The following is a 5,000-nucleotide window of genomic DNA, read 5'->3' on the forward strand; positions in this document are numbered from 1 at the left end:
AGAAGGAGGGCGGAGAGAAGGAGACCAGAGAGAAGGAGGCCGGAGAGAAGGAGACCAGAGAGAAGGAGGCCGGAGAGAAGGAGGCCGGAGAGAAGGAGGCCAGAGAGAAGGAGGCCAGAGAGAAGGAGGCCGGAGAGAAGGAGACCAGAGAGAAGGAGGCCAGAGAGAAGGAGGCCGGAGAGAAGGAGGCCAGAGAGAAGGAGGCCACAAGGAGATCATTAGAAAACTGAGCCAAGAGCAGAGAACTCCGTCTCCGCAGCTCAGATCTGCAGGTATGAGCTGTCAGACGGGAACCAGACTGGATTAATGAGAGGAGACTGGAGGAGACTTACTGGGAGTTTCATCATCCTCTCACAGCCAGACGTCACATGACCTCTGTGTAATCCCAGTGTGACACCACAAACCGGCCCAGAAGACGGCAGCCAAAACGAGGCCAAATCCCTTCGTCTGCTTGTTTCTGATGAATGAGAGCCTGGAACTGAAGCGCTTCATCTGGGGAGAAACGTGTGTTTCATCAGAAGCATTTTCATCAATAATAATTGTTTTGTTTTATTTATTAAAGGTGGTGACTGCCTTAGATCCACGATTTAAGGACCTCAAGTGCTTGCCCAGAGCAGAGAGGGAGCCGGTGTGGGTAAAGCTACGTGAGTTGGTGAAGGGACAAGAACCTACTCTGAAGCCACTCAGGGAGGAGAACCCTGAGCCACCCAAGAAGAAAAGAGCCCTTCCACTTATGGGATCAGACTCAGATGAGGAGACACCAGTAGACAACACTGTGGAGAGGTACAAGGTAGAGCCATGTGCCAATTTAGATCAGTGTCCACTGAAGTGGTGGTCGGAACACACTGCTGTGTATGGTAAGATGGCCCACATTGCCCGTAAATATTTGGGGACTCCTGCCACAACTGTCCCATGTGAGAGACTTTTTTCTTTAGCAGGCCATATTGTGCAGAAGAGAAGATCTAGTTTGTCACCAGACAATGTGAACAAGCTGGTCTGCTTGAGTGACTGGTGGAAGAAGGAGAAATAGAGCTTGGACTGATTGACCAAATGCTACTGACTGTAAATAGTTAATCATGACCTATTCTGTAGACCTACAGTGCAGAATGTGTTGAACTGAATAAACAGCTATTAAACACAAATACTTATTGATCATTATTTATTTTCATCATCAGTTATCGTAGTAAAACTGCTTTATCAGTCTGTGATGCATTACTGAAACAAGAAATACGCCTCCATTCTCAACGACTTGCTTTTATTCATTATCTAGGTAGCACACACATATGCCTTTGGCAGAATTTGAATGAGCCATTTTAATCTAGATTAATTCCAAGATTACAGTGAGATTAATCTAGATTTAAAAAATTAATCTATGCCCACCACTAGTGCTAACACAAGCCCAACCTGCTCGTCCCCCCCAAATAATGAAAACTTGATTTAATATAAGTTTGTCGATCGGTCAGTAGTTCCACACATTTTACATCATTTCTGTGATAAACTAATAAAAATAAATAAAATGTCGGGAGCCATTACAGAGCCGGTTCAATTTAGGGAGCCGAGCCGTAAGAGCTGAAAGGGAACACACTCCCTTCAGCACCTCCGACTCCTCGTTTTCATCTCGTGGCCCAAAAGCCAAACACCTAGAACCCCTAAAGCCCGGAGTTCACTCCTCACAGGTGAGGTTCCTGCCTGCTTCTCCAGTTCTCCAAGGCCAGGTCGTCAGGAGATCTCTGATGTTCCTGGGGGGGGTAGTTTTAACCTTTAGACCTGAGAGCAGAGTCCTCTGTGGTTACCTGAAGCCAGGTGTGATAAATGCAGCTGTGTGCTGGTGTTTGACTCTCCAGGCATCGGCCCCTTTCTGCTCTAGAGACGACGAGCCGGCTCCAGCGGCTGCAGATCTGAGCCAGATGAGTTATTAACGTGTGAAAAACATAAATGATTTGTTTAGCATCTAAACAGAAGCTCTGAGTGACGCTGCATCCTCCAGGCAAAGCTCCGCCGAAGGTCCAACAACTTGGCTACAGATCAGCGTAAAACCAGACGACAAACTCCGCCGGAGCAAAGCCCTGTTTCCTCTCACAGCTGATTATTTTTAGCTGCAGGTCTCGCTGCGTTTCCGGACTCCTGCAGGCCCGAATGCCCGGTTCAGAACAGGAAAGGTCAGAGAAGTTCTGAATCAGCTCCTCTGCAGGACACTAAGAGCACTCTGAGTCCGTCCCTTGACACTCTGGTTGGCTTCAGGCCGACTGTGACGTGTCCTCCGTGTGACCGTCTCTCAGGTGAGTGGTCTGACTAGAGGAGGTGGAGCAGCAGAAACATCAGGCTGACTGTTTGCTCCTCTAATCCCTCAATGCTGCGATCAACTGCCTGGTGTTGTGGACCACCAGGCAGAGGAGACATCTGGACTTGTGCAGTTTTCTTCTTCAGGACCTTCATTTGTTCAAGAAGAAACCAGGAACAGCCGGTAGAGAGCTTCTGGCTCCGTCCTGGCCCCCGAAGGCTCCTCCTGGTCCTTCAGGTCCTACTGGTCTGGAGACTGGTCCTTCAAAGGAGTTTCTAGTTGGAGGTCAAAGTTCATTTCACTGTCCATTCTGAGAACCAGACATAACACTGTAAAAGAGGGGGGGGGGCAGCTGGTGCCTATCTCCAGCTGTCAACGGGCAATCAGGCGGGGTACACCCTGGACAGAGAGCCAGTCCATCGCAGGACAACACAGAGACACACACACACCAATCAACCTAACAGTCATGTTTTTGGACTGTGGGAGGAAGCCGGAGAGAACCCACGCATGCACAGGGAGAACATGCAAACTCCATGCAGAAAGATCCCAGGCCGGGAATCGAACCCAGGACCTTCTTGCTGCAAGGCAACAGCTCTATCCACTGCACCACTGCGCAGTCCGTGAGAAGAAACTGTTGAAATGTAACCAATAATATTAGTGTGACAGTGTGAGTATGCTGTCACAGTGTCCCGATTGATCCTGCGCCCTGGCTACTTGGCCAAGGGGATGTCCCTTTGGCTGACTGGTTACAGCGTATGACTCTCACCCGGGAGTCTGGGGATCGAATCCCGCCCGGGCCCTTGTTTATCCACCTTGCCACATTAGAGTAAAAACAAATAAACAAATCACTTTATTTAAGTACATTTGAACCACATCTGTAAGTAAACATTACACAAATAACACATCTAACAACATTAGAAAACGTGTTAAATTCAAACACTCTTATTGCATCATTGTTTAATGTAGAACATTAGTTCAATTGTAAACAATTTGTTTACTTGTCCTCGTCGAAGGCCCACGGTGCTGAACAGCCCATAAAAACAAAGTAGTAGATAAAAGAGAGTAAAGTGGATAAAAATAAATAGAAAAGTAAAAGTAATTAAAAATCATAAAGTACAAAAGGTAAAAATACAAAAGCCAGGGTCAACGGTGTTGGGGGAAAGCTAGTCGCTATAGTAGCTCCACCTCCAGAGGGAGATGATTCCAGAGTGTAGGGGCCATTACTACGAAGGCCCGGTCCCCCATTGGTCTGAGCTTAGAGCGGGAGACTTCCAGCAACTCCTGCTCAGCAGTTCAATTCAATTCAGTTCAGTTCAATTCAGTTCAATTCAATTGAGTTCAATTCAGTTCTATTCAATTCAGTTCAATTCAGTTCAATTCAATTCAGTTCAATTCAGTTCAATTCAGTTCATTTCAGTTCAATTCAGTTCAATTCAACTCAATTCAGTTCAATTCAGTTCAATTCAACTCAATTCAGTTCAATTCAATTCAGTTCAATTCAGTTCAATTCAACTCAATTCAGTTCAATTCAATTCAGTTCAGTTCAGTTCGATTCAACTCAATTCAGTTCAATTCAGTTCGATTCAACTCAATTCAGTTCAATTCAGTTCAATTCTATTCTATTCAAGTTTATTTATATAGCGCCAAATCAGGACCAGAGTCGTCTCAAGGAACTTCACACAGTAAACAACACAGGTCAGGTCATTAAGCCATTCAGTAACAAGTTTCCTATATAAGGAACCCAGCAGGTCGCATCAAGTCACTGACTAGTGTCAGAGTCTTTACAGCAATCCTCATACTAAGCAAGCATGCAGCGACAGTGGAGAGGAAAACTCCCTTTTAACAGGAAGAAACCTCCAGAGAATCCTGGCTCAGTATAAGCAGCCATCCTCCATGACACACTGGGGATGGAGAAGACACACACACACACACACACACACACACACACACACACACACACACACACACACACACACACACACACACACACACACACACACACACACACACACACACGCACGCACGCACGCACGCACGCACGCACACACGCACGCACACACCAAGCAGTGTTTCTATGGTTACATTGTCAGCAGAGCGAAGGGCCAGAGTGGGGACATGCCGCTGCAGCAGTTCAGCCAGACATGGGGGGGGGGGGGGGGGGCTCTGCCCTGCAGCACGCTGAACACATGGAGGAGGACCTTACATCTGGCCGATAAAACACCGGGAGCCAGTGCAGAGAAGCTAGCACTGGTGTGATGTGGTCTCTCCTGGTCGCAGTCACAAGTCTCAGTGTGGCGTCTGGAATATTAAACGCTCTGATGTGTTTACATTTGGGTGCAGTGGCACCGTCATTCCTATAGAGGGCACAAGAAGCCCCGGGAGACTGTTCCAGGAGAGGAGATGTTTACCACGTGTTCTGCTCTTGTTCTAATAAAGCAGCCGTTTGCTGAAGAGCCAACTAAATGCAGTTTTCACCTCAGGAGCATTCCTGACATTTCAATCTGGACACTACAGAGTTTTGGACTATAGCTGGAGTCGTGCAGGCGCTGCCTGACTCAGTCCAGCACACACCGCAGTACACTAGTCGATTTGGGACACGATAAAAGCCTGCAGGTGCTTCTGTTTCCAGATGATCTCTGGACAAGAGAGGCTTCATCTTCCTTCTGCTCTGCGTAAACGTGAACTGGTCACCTGACGGAGACACGTTAGGAGGAAGTTG

Source organism: Nothobranchius furzeri, chromosome 1, assembly GCF_043380555.1.
Source record: "Nothobranchius furzeri strain GRZ-AD chromosome 1, NfurGRZ-RIMD1, whole genome shotgun sequence".
Taxonomy (NCBI): domain Eukaryota; kingdom Metazoa; phylum Chordata; class Actinopteri; order Cyprinodontiformes; family Nothobranchiidae; genus Nothobranchius; species Nothobranchius furzeri.